At 43.9% G+C, this 16,835-nt stretch overlaps 1 protein-coding gene across 4 annotated transcripts in view; it reads right to left on the bottom strand.

The window, feature by feature from the left end:
- Positions 1–11,039, bottom strand: part of LOC139389656 (sialate:O-sulfotransferase 2-like) — a 101,324-nt gene extending 90,285 nt beyond the window's left edge. Inside the window, exons 1-3 of one of the 4 annotated variants that reach the window (XM_071136527.1) lie at positions 10,702–10,984; positions 10,480–10,562; positions 10,110–10,126 (exon numbers count right to left, since the gene is read on the bottom strand). The gene's annotated coding sequence lies outside the window, so the exon portion shown is untranslated. Of the gene's footprint in view, positions 1–10,109; positions 10,127–10,479 lie in introns of all 4 variants that reach the window. The other 3 variants (XM_071136525.1, XM_071136529.1, XM_071136526.1) reach the window with 3 other exon arrangements.
- Between the last annotated feature and the right edge of the window lie 5,796 nt (positions 11,040–16,835).

The raw sequence follows: 16,835 nt of genomic DNA, 5'->3' as shown, positions 1-16,835 counted from the left end.
ATGAGCGTGCTTACTGCTTATCACCAGACTAGAAACAATGCCAGGCTAACACTTAAAAGGTCCAATGCAGATGTTTTTATCTCAATATCAAATCATTTCTGGGTAACAATTAAGTACCTTACTGTGATTGTTTTAAACATTTTTTTTTTTAAATAGCAAAGAGCAATTTATCAAGCAAGAATTTTGCTAAGACTGTCTGAGAGTGGCCCTAGTGGCCGGAGAAAACCTAAAACTAGCTGTTACTGGCAGAGAGGTTTGGCTCTCTTTCTTATTGGTCTATTAACTAATTTACCATCTGGTGATGTCACCAGGCAGGCTAAAACTCCATCCCACCAAAACAGACTGACATTTCAGGCAGCCCTTTCAAACAGCTCTTACACTAAAACGACATTATCAACATTTCACAGTATTATTCCAATCTCCTAGTGTAGAACTATATATTAAAGACAGGAAATCATGTTTTTGACTGTACTGGGTCTTTAAGACATCCTATTTGATGCTTGTAGTGCAGGAGCCAACTCTTTGAATTAAAACATTGTAGAACGGTAACAATTGCAGGTCTTATAGTAAAAAGACAGAGCTTGGCTACTGCATTACATTACATTACAAAATCCTAGTCATGAAGAGCAGAAAACATATTGTAAGAACATTTAAGGTTCATCCTTCATGTAATTGTTCCCAACGGTGCATAACCAACTGTGGGCCCCTCATTAGTACTCGTTTAACCACTTATTCCATGATAATAGTTTTTTTCCTTGTGTTATTACTTTTCTACTATTTTTTTTTTTCTTCTCTCTCTACACTGTTGGGAAAGGATCGTAAGTAAGCATTTCATTGTTAGTCACCTGTTGGTTACGAAATGTGGAAAATAAAATTGGATTTGATTTGAATTACACAGCAGTAACAGGCCTGTTGTATGTAGCGACTTCTAGCAGGAACAGTGGGATGCACCCTGTGATTTTGCGAGGAACTTCACTTCACAGCATTCTGACAAATCTGCATGGCAGGTGTGACAGCCCAATTAGGGTCCACCAAGAAGAGGGGAGAGGAGAGGAGATCTGATAGGCTGCTGCCTCTCCCTGTAGACAGACAGACAGACCCACAGGGGATCTCTCTTCTCATATCCTTTATCAGACCAACAACTGGTGCTGCATTGGAGGGAGGAAGGAGCATTAAGATGAAATATCTCTTCCCTTTCCTCTTTTAAGTGAAGCCTGTCTGATTCTTCACAGAGCTTTCTGAATATGGGTTTGGATCCCGTGTGTCAGTCCATTTCCTATTTCCTACTGTCCCTGCAGTGCAGATTCACCATACATAACTAGGCCTTAAATTGGTAAACTAGATTATTGTGCAAGAAGATTGTTGTGAAGATTAGGTATGTGTAACTAGAGACCATACTATAGTTGCATTCTTCTACCAGCAAGGTAAAGATCTGGGTAATATGTGCAACTTGTTAACCAAACAGAGCCTGAATTCATCAGTCAGAAACTGTAGCTCAAAACAAAAAGATAAATTATGAAATAAATGCTGTGTTTATCTTTCTTCACACATGTTCCAACGCTCATCAGCCTAAGGAGGCATTAATTACTTTAATATGGGAATTAATTTGCAGAATGGAATATAATAGCGTGGAAATCTCCAGACTTTGGAAGTTGTGTGTTAAATATCAATGGGGCTTTAGTTTAAGGCTCAGGATTAACCCAAGATAAATGGCTCTCTGAGTTACACACTGGCGCCAGTAACTACATCTCTCTGCTTTAAGACGTGCTGAAAGTGGAACCAGAGAACTAAAAGGCTGTGCTTTAGGAGGATGGGTGTTGGCAGGTAGTGCCCTCTTGGTAAACCAGGAAGAGAAAACATGATCCAGTAGTTTGATGCATACAAAGGGTTGTTTGTGTATCAGCAACCAAGTTCAAGAATGAACAAGAGGGTCTGTTATTGTAGGTCAGCAATTACAGTTGGCTGATACTCTAATCCCTATGACTGGCCGTATCTCAAGGTCAGCCATTGACTACATAATGGACTATTATTTCTCTCTTTTTCCCCTCCCTCTCTAATTCTCTAGTGTCCACACTCTTTCTCTCCGTCACACACATACACACACACACCCCCACACACACACCCCCACACCCACACACACCCACACCCACACACAAGGGGAGAGTAGAGTAGCGTTAGATGTAGAGTTATTATTGATGAGGGAATCACGTGATTAGGCCTTGGGAAGGTTCTTCTACAGTGGCCAACGATCAGACCTAATCAGCCATTTTGGGTTAATAACCATGTGTGTGTCAGGGAAGAGCTTAATAGCATATGCGTTATCTACTTCAACTCTGCCAACTGAGAAGACCTGGTATCAACCTTTCAAAACCAGTTGATTGATAGATGATGTGAATGCTGGATATGATGAGCATACAGGTACTGGCCTGTTCTGTTGACTTCCTCTGCAATACAATAAATAAATGACTGACAAAGCCAACTGAATACATTTAAATCATCAAAACACAACATCAATTCAAGTTCAAGGATACAATAAGGGCCGAGGGTATGACGGTATGAGTGCGCTGTTGATAACCACATTACCGTATATAAACAAGCCACCTCTAAACACAACCGGCATTATAGAGTGGATTCACACACTGACTAGCAGTGTTACAGTAATGACCTTGGCTAATGACGGGACTGATGACAAGTCATCTCCTTGTTTCTGTGACGGTGCTGATAGTGGCCTGTCCTTTCTATGGCGTCCCGCAGTCATCCATGGCCATTGGGACGCCTTTAACACAGCTGAATCATCATCCTTCCTCCTCGGTGGGCAGACCCCACAGCTAAATGGCCAGGCAGACACCGTTAGAGATTGTGGTTGCCGAATTTTCCATAACAACATGTTAACAGTGACAGACTCTACAGCGTGCAGGGAAACACACTGGTGATTCACTGACAGCTGCATCCCAGCATGATGAACCCCCCAGCCACCCACACACACACCAGTACCAGCCCACCACCACCTTCCTAAAACTGCACACAGGGTGCCTTGCTCTATGTGCTGTCTGCTGGAGGAGGCCCATCGGAGGAGTATTACTCTAAGTGGACAGGCCTGGGTTCACATCCTTCCGAGAGGAACATCTGTCCACAGGCTGGCTCTTAAAACTCCTCAAGAATAACAACATCAGCATAAACAAAACATGAAAGTGTTCGATGAAGATGAAGTGAATGGAATGCATAACAGCGACATACACACAAACACATGTAACTATATAAGCACGCACACACACCCACACTCGTGCACACACACAATGTCAATGTTATACCCAATTAGGACATCATCTTGATACTTAAGTCTCATATTTGAGGGCTTTCCCATAGTCTGGCCTTTCTCCACACAGTGTTAATTTACCATTTTCAGGCAGTTATTACTTGAGTATTATTTACTGAAAAATCGCACTGTTACAGATTATCCCGGTCTGAGCAAAAAATCTGTCTGAGATATGAATACAGCAAAGCCAACCCTCCTTGGGCCTTCCCAGGAACTGATCAAAGAGTCTTGCAGATAATCCCCACTCCAAAATCATCTTGTCCTTTAAGGAAATATTAGCAGAAAAATAGAGCATTTTCCTCTGTGCCACAAAGGAGAACATGAAACATATAGTCATACTTACTTATACTAGAAACAATCACAGAGCTGTAAGTGTACGTATATGTTTCTGTCATTTCCCTCAGAAAAACATATGACTGAGCCATCACTATATACATATAAGTCCTGTGTCTCACTGTTTATAGAGGTCATAGATGAGACAATGCCTAATTAACCTGTCTGAATTTGGAGGCTTTATACTGTTTGCATTGAGCTGATGGGCGTGTATCATTCACTGTTCTTTACTTCAACCCCTGATTCAACTCCTTATAACTGACAGGTCAGAGATCTGCTGTTCTGTCTGTCTATGATTATTCCTTGTCTGAAACATTCCGCCTTCTTCTGCTCCAAAACAGCATTTGACAATGAGTACAGAAAACCATCAACTGCCTCTGTCTAATGTACCATTTCACTGAGACACTGCACTGACGAAGCCCAGGGAACAGTGAGGAGCCATTGTCCACATGCCAGAGCTTAAGCACTCAACACTGATTCTCAGTTTTTTATAGCCAGGCTATTTCTGTATACACTCTAATGAGAATCTTGGCATCCATTCATGATGATGAAATATCGATAGAGAGAGCACATCATCAAACATACATACAGTAAAGTACAGTGCCTCCCCATAAAGCAGCAGGGTTCAGAGGGCTTCAATGCTATGACAAGCTCAGACATGGATGTTCTCCTTCAAGTCAGCTCCCCTGGTTATCTTCACAGACCAGAGCCACTGGTTCCAATCCATGAGGAGTCGCTGAGAGGTCAACAAGAGGATAAAGAGATAAGGAAGCAACATAAATGCTGAAGAAATTCAAAGCCTTCATCACTGTGATTCTGGACACTGTGCTGCTCTGGTCATGGCTCTGCAGAGGGCTGCATATCTGAGAGGCTTTAAAGTGCTCCATTGGGCTGGGTGCTAAGCCTGCTAGCAATAAACCCCTCTGAAATACTACAGGTAACTGTCGAAATAAAGGAAACACTGACATAAAGTGTCTTAATAGGGCGTTGGGCACCACGAGCCACCTGAACAGCTTCAATGCACCTTGACATAGATTCTACAAGTGTCTGGAACTCTATTGGAGGAATGCGACACCATTCTTCCATGAGAAATTTGGTGTTTTGTTGATGGTGGTGGAAAAAACTGTCTCAGGTGCCGCTCCAGAATTTCCCAAAAGTGTTAAATTGGGTTGAGATCTGGTGACTGAGACACACCCTTTAAGCACCCTATGATTCTTTGAGAGCCCTCTTTCAAAGTCACTGGGATCTCTTCTTCTAGCCATGGTAGCCAAAACAATGGGAAACTGGGAGTTTTTATACATGACCCAAAGCATGATGCGTAATTAACTCAGGGACTACACCTGTGTGGAATTTACTAAAGTAGTTCCTTTTTTTGGGCAGTTACCTTTATTTACATACTGTATTTTGAAAAAGTGTTCTTTGAAAGATTCTTGTAAGGTTGACAGGAATGAGCACCCACAACGAACGTGTCAGCTGCCCTGGTGTATAATTGGAATGAATGAATTCTCAGTATTCTCCTGAGAATGCTGAGGATTCAATCGTTTTGATAAGAACGAATGGGTAATACTACAAAATACTGTACCATGCATCAGTTTTCCCCATGGTTAGTTAACATTCCAATAACAGTCATTGAGAGCACCTGGCTGCCTCTTGTTCCAAGCTAACTGTGAGGGGGCTAGAGGAACATTATTTAGATATCCAGTTGCTGCTTGGCACAGCCTCACTCAGAATTGAATCCCCCTTGAGCGTTCATGTCACTAGCCTAGTCTGTCAGCTACAGTAAAGATAATGATGTTTTTTTAAATGTACGTAAAGTGTGAAGTATTTTGTTTGTAATGTATTTTTGGTTATATGTTGGACCCCAGTAAGACTAGCTGTCGTCGTTGGCGTCGACTAATGGGGATGCTAATAAATCAAATCAAAATGTAATTTCTCAAAATGTGTGACTTATAATTAATCCATCTGATTTAAAAGTAGAAGGTGTTGACACTTATATAATACACTGCTCAAAAAAATAAAGGGAACACTTAAACAACACAATGTAACTCCAAGTCAATCACACTTCTGTGAAATCAAATTGTCCACTTAGGAAGCAACACTGATTGACAATAAATGTCACATGCTGTTGTGCAAATGGAATAGACAACAGGTGGAAATTATAGGCATTTAGCAAGACACCCCCAATAAAGGAGTGGTTCTGCAGGTGGGGACCACAGACCACTTCTCACTTCCTATGCTTCCTGGCTGATGTTTTGGTCACTTTTGAATGCTGGCGGTGCTTTCTACAACCCACACAAGTGGCTCAGTTAGTGCAGCTCATCCAGGATGGCACATCAATGCGAGCTGTGACAAGAAGGTTTGCTGTGTCTGTCAGCGTAGTCCCGAGCATGGAGGCGCTACCAGGAGACAGCCCAGTACATCAGGAGACGTGGAGGAGGCCGTGGGAGGGCAACAACCCAGCAGCAGGACCGCTACCTCCGCCTTTGTGCAAGGAGGAGCAGGAGGAGCACTGCCAGAGCCCTGCAAAATGACCTCCAGCAGGCCACAAATGTGCATGTGCCTGCTCAAATGGTCAGAAACAGACTCCATGAGGGTGGTATGAGGGCCCGACGTCCACAGGTGGGGGCTGTGCTTACAGCCCAACACTGTGCAGGACGTTTGGCATTTGCCAGAGAACACCAAGATTGGCAAATTCGCCACTGGCGCCCTGTGCTCTTCACAGATGAAAGCAGGTTCACACTGAGCACATGTGACAGACGTGACAGTCTGGAGATGCCGTGGAGAAAGTTCTGCTGCCTGCAACATCCTCCAGCATGACCGGTTTGGTGGTGGGTCAGTCATGTTGTGAGGTGGCATTTCTTTGGGGGGCCGCACAGCCCTCCATGTGCTCGCCAGAGGTAGCCTGACTGCCATTAGGTACCGAGATGAGATCCTCAGACACCTTGTGAGACCGACCATATGCTGGTGTGGTTGGCCCTGGGTTCCTCCTAATGCAAGACAATGCTAGACCTCATGTGGCTAGAGTGTGTCAGCAGATCCTGCAAGAGGTAGGCATTGATGCTATGGACTGGCCCGCCCACCTCATTTTGACTTGTTTTAAGGACATTACATCAAAGTTGGATCAGCCTGTAGTGTGGTTTTCCACTTTAATTTTGAGTGTGACTCCAAATCCAGACCTCCATGGGTTGATACATTTGATTTCCATTGATCATTTTTGTGTGATTTTGTTGTCAGCACATTCAACTATGTAAAGAAAAAAGTATTTAATAATAATATTTCATTCATTCAGATCTAGGATGTGTTATTTTAGTGTTCCCTTTGTTTTTTTGAGCAGTGTATATACAACCTGCCATTAATAGTGGGTACTGGGTTTTATACCCTTTTATCTCGAGAGCGTGATGACAACGGGTATTTCCATGGAAAAGGACCCATGAGGAACAAACGTCAAATGAAAGCTAAGACTCTATATTTTTGGGAAATGAAGGCATAGATACATTTTTCAACCATTTTCCATCTTAAAAATTAGACATACATAAGTAAAGGCTTTGATTTATGGATGGAAAAGAGTTCTTAAAAAACATCAACAAGAAAAAGTCTTAAAGGGTATCAGAAATACATCAAAAGGCAATAATGTTGACGTAAACACCCCTGTCAACTAATACCAACACTTATATTTAGTTTTGGAGATATTGTTTACCTTCTGTAAGTTTAAGAAATATTGCCTTCAAAAAATTCTCATTTGTCATGAGCGACGATAATGAAAGTTCACAGAAGCAACATGTAAAGATAGACCCACCAATTAGTTATAGTGATTTTACAAAAAATGTCACTATTTTGTTTATATATTATTAAGTGATTAAAACACGTAATTCCATCATCCAAATTGGTAATGGAATTACTGCAACTGAATTGGCTACAATGGGATATCATAAAAGTCACAACCACAGTTGTGTTACCTGCTACTGTCCTCCCTTCCACTGGCGTACTGTTATGTTCAACTGATAACTGTTTTCTTTGTCTTTCTGTTGTCTGGTGATCTCTCTCTCTCTCTCTCTCTCTCTCTCTCTCTCTCTCTCTCTCTCTCTCTCTCTCTCTCTCTCTCTCTCTCTCTCTCTCTCTCTCTCTCTCTCTCTCTCTCTCTCTCTCTCTCTCTCTCTCTCACTCACTCACTCACTCACTCACTCACTCACTCACTCACTCACTCTCCAGTTAATGTCACCTCTCCCAGCTCTTACTGACACCTACCCATGAGCCCCTCTCTTTCCATTTACTGTAACCAGCATCCTCACCCCCTGAGCTCCGACCAACACCGGACGTCCATAGACGTTGAAAAGTCGTTGAAATTTGGTCAGTCCACTCTGGCCTTCATGTTGACGTCCACAGATGGACTGGAATGGACCAAATCTGAACCTATCATAGACATATGTTTCCCAAGTTTAGATAGCACAGTACAATACAGTACATTGAGTAGAGTAGAGTGCAATACAGTACATTGAGTAGAGTACAGTGCAATACAGTATATTGAGTAGAGCACAGTACAATGCAGGACAGTAAAGAAAAGCATAGTATAGTACAGTATATTGTACTGTATACTGTACTGAACTATACTCTAGTTTACTGTACTGTACTGCACTGTTCTAAACTCTACTCTGCATTGCTGTGCTGTATTCTACTGTGCTGTGCTGTATTATACTGTGCCCTGCAATTCTCAGCTGTGATGTCCAAACTTGTGAAACAGAGAGTGACATTCATATCCATAATTATGCATTTCTGTGTTGTACAGATCAGGGACCCATAATGTAATTTCGTTACCGGGTCTAAATTCACCCCACTTACTGGAGTTCAATAAACAAACTCAAGGTGCCATGTCATAGCTGACACCCCTATCTTTCTGCAGAGTGTTTGGAAAACGTGGTTACATAAAACCCTGAGGGGGATTTTACTGTAATTACATTTCCCAAGTAATGTATCCTTGTGCATAGAGTATCCTTGTGCATAGAGTTGTATGGTTTGTTAAACTTTCAAATCAATGGTTTTTGTTTGTCATACATTTCTGTTACCGTGGAATTGCCCATAGGCTACTGTACAATGGCAACAGTCCTAGCATTAATAACTGGGCATTTCAAGGCCTTGTTGTCATTTTACAGATATTTGAGATATTGCTATTCTGTTATTCTGACCCAAGAAAGCTATTAAATGTGGGAATGTTTGCAGTCCAGTCCTTACTGAATAAATATGCTTCTGGAGAGCACCTGCTGACAGATGATGATGCTTCATGATAAATACCACTGAATATCACTTCAGTCAATTGCCCCATTACTGAGCTGCCACAAAGGAGAATAAATCTACAAACATATATCTAAGCATGTCATTAGCTCTAGTAACAGAACAACAGAGGGTGAAGGAAGTGAAAGAAGAAAGTCAGGAAGGCAGAGAGACAGGCAGGTCTCCTCTGCTCTCTGAGGTGGATCTGCAAATCATTATGCTAGTTAAACATTAGCATGAGGGCTCTAAAGAAAGTCCAGCTACTTCACACTTTGGGTCAAGTGAGAGTGGCGATGTGTTGATTCAAGGCCACATGATATTTACATAAAGCCAGCCCTCCAGAACAGGCAGGGGAATAATTACATGCAGCCTAGCTGAGCCACTGACTCGGCATGATGGCACACGCTGGGATGAGTTGGCTACTGGTGGAGACTAGGGCGCTCTCACATTTCCATTACCACTTAAATAATCCAAATAAACCCTGCATGTATCACAAGGTGTTGTTGTGAGATCCACACTGTGTTCAGTGCTGGCAGTCACAAATTAAACAAATTGATCTTATTTGAGGTTGAGGTGAATCAGATAGATAGCATCACATACCAGTCCAAAATCAAATAACTTGCTAATGGGACTATTGTTTTACCCTCTTTCTGGGACTATTGTTTTGACCTCTTTGTAATATATGTAGAACATATGCAAGAAAATGAATTAAATAAAACTATTCTTGCGTTTAGAGTCTGTTAAAATAAATAAAGCAGGCATCCTGGTCCGGTGATGGTAGGCCCATCTGTTATGTTTTCCATGTCAGCTCAGTGATAATGACTCTTTCCACCATTAACTACCAGTGATCATTTGTTTTTTTACATTTTTATTTAGTTTCCCATCAGCTGACGCCAATGGCGACAGCTAGTTATACTGGGGTCCGACACGTAACGGAAAAGACATTGCAGACAAAAGACTTTACAATTGACGTACATTAAGATGTAGTGTGTGTGTGTGTGTGTGCGTGTGTGCGTGTGTGCGTGTGTGTGTGTGTGTGTGTGTGTGTGTGTGTGCACGCATCTATCAGTTACACATACATGTAAGTACATGTAGTAAACACAACAAGTAGGTCTCTCACCACAACCTTCAGCAGGCTGCAAAAATAAGGGTCTACTTTTAATAAGCTATACATTCTGATGTTTGTATTACTTACATTTATGTCAGAGCCCACTGCAGCATACATAAAGATCCAAGGGGAGAGAAGAGGACCAATGATGAGTAGTGAACAAGTTGTATCACTGCATGGGGTTTGCTGAAATTACACTACACTGTCTGAAAGTCAACAATTGTGATGGGGGCACATTTCTCAGATATTATACTGTAGAAACCAGCTGATAGAACCAGATTTGATACATTAGAAATCTGCTGATAGACGTTATAGAGTACAATACATTTACATGTAAATGTTCATCTGCTTATAGAAAACGCCCATAATAGCCTACAATTTCATATCTGGCAAAAAATAATAATTGTTTGACAACTTTCATTTAAATAAATAAAATATGATAAGGTGCATAACCTACCTCAAATAGGAGTCATAAGAGAGTAATCCAAGGGAGAGTCGAATACAATCCGTTACCGCATATACGGAAATATTTGTCTGAACCTAATGGAAAGACGCAACTCTGAAATAAGAATCGGTCTGATACAGCTCTCATTCACAATCTTGGCTCCTCACAAAATGAAGAGTATAGATCCAGTGGTAGTCTAAATGTTGCGATAGGGTTTATAATTTATGTATTCACCATAACGTCCGTGCGTCTGTCCTCTGTCACTGCGATTCTCAATCCCGTTACAAACCAATCTCTGTCTAGTTCAATACAGCATTCTGTGGATGCTGCCACAAGCTTATTTACAAGGACAGAATAAGGCAGAATAGCATATGGTCCTTGAAGCAAACTCAATTATGTTGATGACGGTACGCAGGAGACGATCATTTCCGTACCCCGTAATCTGCTGTTAGGTCAAAGTCGGTATGATGCAGCCAGCGTGTCACGGTGAGGCGACTTGTCTCTCTGTGTCCAGAGTGCCTGTCAAACAGCCCTGCGGGTCGTGCACACCACAGCGGTAACCTGCGCTCTGCGCTCCACACAGGCCGACAGCACTGCCTACTGTATTTAAAGAGACACAGCATAAAAGACACGCAACCAAGGGCGCAGTGACTGTGGATTTCCATATATGAAACATTATAAACCATATAGGCCACCCTACACGTCAAACGAATCATGGTACATTTATCCTACAGTTTGAGCTATGTATGTACGTTTGTGTCTTGAATGAATTATATGGGGCAGGGACAGGTCTGAGCATGGTCACCTTGACAAGATGACAGATTAGCTTCGAATATGTAATGTCACAACAATGCACCAAAACATTCTACCTCTAATTCTGTTCTCATGAAAACAGGATTAAGTTCTCTAACATGGAATCTCTACAGTTTACAGCAGTTGGCTTGAGAATCATACTAGCCTAATGAAAGTCTCTCGCTTGCTCTCTCTCTCTTTCTCTCTCCCTATTTCTTTCCCTCTCCTTTATTTATTTCTCTCTCTCCTTCTTTCTCTCTCTCTTCATCTTCTTACATATTGAGGGGTGTTGCTGCCTTGAACCACAATGTTCACATTTTTACTTCTCTTGAATTGAGTATTTTTCACCCACTCTCATCTGTCTCCATAATTTCAGCCATATGGCCCTGACTATAAATTGGATGTATTGGATAGAGCAGATACCTTCACTGCTGTTCATCTCATTTGAAGAAGCCTACACAGAGCACCACACAATCCTTGCCTCCGCCTTCTCAAATCCATGTCCAGCTGTTCAGCTGCTGCATGCTTAACCGGCACACACAAGGATCTCTTAACTTAATGGCTAGAGCTATCACATGCTCTGCTCAGAAACAAATCTTCCTCGAGTGTAAAACACTCTCGCTGATCACATAGTGATCAGTCTCCCACTGCAAATGATGACATTGGAATCAATAGCACAGAAACAGCATTAAGCAGGCTTCTAAAGGCCAGCATGCACCCCCCCCCCCCCCCCCCCCCCCCCCCCCAAACACACAAACACATAATGAAAAACAGACACAGACACTCACAGAACCAAAACATAAGTCCAATGAAATACCCCCTGAGCCAATAAGACCAGGTAAACAGAAATTCAGGCACTCCATGCACACGAGTCATCCACAATACATGAAAATTAAAACAAATAGCTTGTGTAAGCAAACCTGTTTGTTAATCAGAGCTGAGCAGAGTAATGCAAAGTATGAATATTCTATGCTCTAAAAATATCTCAAAACATTTTCACTAGTTTTAGACATCAAAAATCACACTTCTCTAATAGAAATATGACACGTTTTCCATGTAACCGACACATACAGTAAAAATGTCTCGGTAGTTGAATAGTTAACCCAAGACCATCGCTGGACAATGAAATTGTTGAAATTGAGCTTAAAGAGCATTCCACTTCACAGCACATCAACAGTCAACAAATTGCTCTTGTGTCACGACTTCCGCCGAAGTCGGTTCCTCTCCTTATACGGGCAGCGTTCGGCGGTCGACGTCACCGGTCTTCTAGCCATCGCCGATCCAATTTCATTTTTTATTTATTTTTTATTTTAAATTTTACCCCTTTTTCTCCCCAATTTCGTGGTAACCCGGACAACGCTAGGCCAATTGTGCGTCGCCCCACGGACCTCCCGGTCGCGGCCGGTTACGACAGAGCCTGGGCGCGAACCCAGAGTCTCTGGTGGCACAGCTGGCGCTGCACCCGGGAGGCCCTCACCTTTCATTTTCCATTTGTTTTGTCTTGTTTTCCCACACACCTGGTTTACACTCCCTCATTACGTGACGTGTATATAACCCTCTGTTCCCCCCATGTCTGTGTGTGGAATTGTTTGTTGTAAAGTGTATGTGCATTTCTAACCGGTTTGCAACGGGTTATTTTAACCCGTATTTTGTTGTTTCTGGGTGCAGTTTGTTTTGCCTAAATAAAATGCTCCGGTGGTCACCTATGTCTGCTTTCCTGCGCCTGACTTCCCTGCTGCCAGTTACGCACCTCTTACAACTTGTTACTGTTCAGTAGTCAAGTGTGATCAAATACACATCATTCAGTGGGGTGTGGGGCCAAACAAAGTAGATATAAAAGAAATAGAGCCTGCACATTTACATATGGAATTGTTTTAAGATGGTCAAACCATGAATCATTTAGATATTTGATTTTGACTTTTTGGACCCATTTAGGTATCCGCCAAAAATAAAAAACAATTATTTGATAAAATATTGAATTTGGCCTTTACTACTATAGCCTATAGAAATGCATTGAATAACAAACACATTCAAAGATGGAAAAAAATACAGTCAAAACATGAATTGTAAGGAATAAGGTTTTGAAGGTTTTTTTACATGAATTGTAAGGAATACGGTTTTTAAGGTTTTTTTACATGAATTGTAAGGAATAAGGTTTTAAAGTTTTTTTTACATGAATTGTAAGGAATACGGTTTTGAAGTTTTTTTTACATGAATTGTAAGGAATACGGTTTTGAAGGTTTTTTTACATGAATTGTAAGGAATAAGGTTTTGAAGGTTTTTTTACAGGAATTGTAAGGAATACGGTTTTGAAGGTTTTTCTACATGAATTGTAAGGAATAAGGTTTTGAAGGTTTTTTTACAGGAATTGTAAGGAATAAGGTTTTGAAGTTTTTTTTACATGAATTGTAAGGAATAAGGTTTTGAAGTTTTTTTTACATGAATTGTAAGGAATAAGGTTTTGAAGGTTTTTTTTACATGAATTGTAAGGAATAAGGTTTTGAAGGTTTTTTTTACATGAATTGTAAGGAATAAGGTTTTGAAGTTTTTTTTACATGAATTGTAAGGAATAAGGTTTTGAAGTTTTTCGACCGATTGTCGAATGTGTCACGACTCCTACCGAAGGTGGCTCCCCTTCCCGTTCGGGTGGCGCTCGGCGGTCGTCGTCACCGGCCTACTAGCTTCCACTGATCTTTTCCTCCCCCTCCTTGTCTGTTTATTAGTTACCTGTTGTTAATTAGGTTTATTAGTTGGGCTTTATTAGCCAGCCGGCCAGCCTGTTGGGTGTGCGGGATTGTTTTATGTGTACTCATTGTACACGCCTGTATGTCACGGTTGTTCGTGTACGTGAGTTGTTTTTGGGACTGTTTAGTTCCCCTGTGTTTTGGGGCATTTGTTTTGAGTGGTGTCTGTTTTCACCTGGTTGGTGAATAAAGACGTAGCGCTACTCTGAACTCTCGGTCTTCTGCGTCTGACTCCTTCCTCCACTACACCCCGGGCATTACAGAATACCGCACCTGGTAAATATGGTGTCAGCAGGAGCAGCTGCCAACCCCCTCCCATCGATGGAGAAACGTGTCCTCCACCACACCACCGTCCTCCATCGGATCGGATCCACCATGGACCAAATGATGGAGAGAATGGACCGATGGGAGAGAAGTGGTCTCCTCTCTCCACCTTCGGCTTCCCCAGCTCAGGATTCCCCTTCTCCTCTCTCCCCATCCCCCGGCTCCAGCGCTCTCCGTCTTGCGCTCCCGAGGGATTATGATGGAGCGGCGGCGGGGTGTCAGGGGTTCTTACTCCAACTAGAACTGTACCTGGCGACCGTGAGACCGACTCCCCCGGGAGCGGAGAGGGTGAGTGTCCTCGTCTCTTGCCTGACGGGTCGTGCTCTGGAGTGGGCAAACGTGGTCTGGAATGGCCCAGACTCAGCGAAAGAGCACTACTCGGAATTCACTACTCGGGAGAGCGACTGTTCCACCTTAGGCAGGAGAAGAGGAGCGCCCAGGATTACGCGCTGGAGTTCCGGACCTTGGCCCCTGGGTCTGAGTGGAACGAAAGGGCCCTTATAGACCACTACCGGTGTAGTCTCCGGGAGGACGTCCGCAGGGAGCTAGCGTGTCGGCACACCGCTCTCTCCCAAGATGAACTAATTGACATGTCTATCCGGCTGGACAATCTGCTGGCTGCCCGCGGGTGTTTGGAGAGGGTCCTGTGCGTTCCACCACCCAGCACCCCCGCTCCCATTCCGATGGAGTTGGGAGGAGCCGTGCCGAGGGGTACCGGAGGAGGAGGCTCCCCCTGCACCAGCTGTGGTCGGAGAGGACACACGGCAGATCGGTGCTGGGGGGGCTCATCTGGGAGTCGAGATGGCAGGCGGAACGCTTCTCGGTCACCCCAGGTGAGTCAGCACCAAACTCACCCAGAACCCCCTGTTGGTCACATGTTTGTCGTGATTTTTTTCCTTGATTTTTTCCCCCTCTTCCCAGCATAAGGCGCTAGTCGATTCAGGTGCAGCTGGGAACTTTATGGATCGCGGACTAACCATCAAGCTGGGTGTTCCGCTTGTGCTGATAGATTCTCCCTTTCCCGTGCACTCCCTAGATAGCCGGCCATTAGGGACAGGGTTGGTCAGGGAGGCCACGGTTCCACTGGACATGGTGACGCAGGGGAATCATAGGGAGCGTATAAGTCTCTTTATTATCGATTCGCCTGCGTTTCCAGTGGTGCTGGGGATTCCCTGGCTGGCTCGGCACAATCCTAAGATTTCGTGGAGACAGGGGGTTCTCCAGGGGTGGTCAGAGGAGTGTTCTGGAAGGTGTCTGGGAGTTTCCATCTGTGCCACGTCGGTGGAGAGTCCAGACCAGGGTTCCCCGGTGCGCATCCTCCCCGAATATGCCGATTTGGCAATCACTTTCAGTAAAAAGACAGCGACTAAATTACCACCTCATCGACCGGGAGGGGATTGTGCGATAGATCTCCAGTGCGCTTCCCAAGAGTCACGTGTACCCATTCTCCCAGGAGGAGACATTGGCTATGGAGACATATGTCACGGAGTCTCTGGGACAGGGTTACATTCGGCCCTCCATCTCACCCGTCTCCTCAAGTTACTTTTTTGTGAACAAAAAGGAGGGAGGTCTGCATCCGTGCATTGATTATAGAGGTCTAAATGCCATCACAGTGGGGTTTAGTTACCCACTCCCTCTCATCGCTACAGCGGTGGAATCATTTCACGGAGCACAGTTCTTCACAAAACTGGATCTCAAGAGCGCGTATAGTCTGGTACGTATTCGGGATGGAGACGAGTGGAAAACCGCGTTTAGTACCACATCGGGCCACTATGAGTACCTCGTCATGACGTATGGGTTAAAGAATGATCCAGCCGTCTTTCAATCCTTTGTAGACGAGATTCTCAGGGACCTGCACGGGCAGGGCGTGGTTGTTTATATCGATGACATTCTGATCTATTCCACCACCCGCGCCGCGCATGTGTCTCTGGTACGCAAGGTGCTTGGTAGACTCCTGGAGCATGACCTATACGTCAAGGCTGAGAAGTGTGTGTTCTCCAAATGAGCCGTCTCCTTCCTGGGTTATCGCATTTCCACCTAGGGGATGGTGATGGAGTGTGACCGCATTAAGGCCGTGCGTAATTGGCCAACTCCGACCACGGTAAAGGGGGTGCAGCGGTTTTTGGGGTTTGCCAATTACTACCGGAGGTTTATCCGGGGTTTTTGGCCAGGCTCCCATTACCTCACTGCTGAAGGGGGGCCCGGTGCGTTTGCGGTGGTCAGCAGAGGAGGACAGAGCCTTCAATAGGTTGAAGGCGCTGTTCACGGATGCACCCGGGTTGGCGCACCCGGACCCCTCTATAGCATTCATAGTGGAGGTGGATGCGTCTGAGGCTGGGGTGGGTGCCGTGCTATCACAGGGCTCGGGTATGCCACCAAAACTCCACCCCTGCGCTTTCTTTTCGAGGAAGCTCAGTCCAGCGGAGCGTAACTATGATGTGGGGGACCGGAAGTTGTTAGCGGTGGTCAGGGCTCTGAGAGTGTGGAGACACTGGCTTGAGGGGGCTA

This window comes from Oncorhynchus clarkii, chromosome 30 (assembly GCF_045791955.1).
Source record: "Oncorhynchus clarkii lewisi isolate Uvic-CL-2024 chromosome 30, UVic_Ocla_1.0, whole genome shotgun sequence".
NCBI classification, from domain to species: domain Eukaryota; kingdom Metazoa; phylum Chordata; class Actinopteri; order Salmoniformes; family Salmonidae; genus Oncorhynchus; species Oncorhynchus clarkii.
Note: the sequence above shows the minus strand (reverse complement) of the source record. Positions and strands in the feature narration are given on the sequence as shown.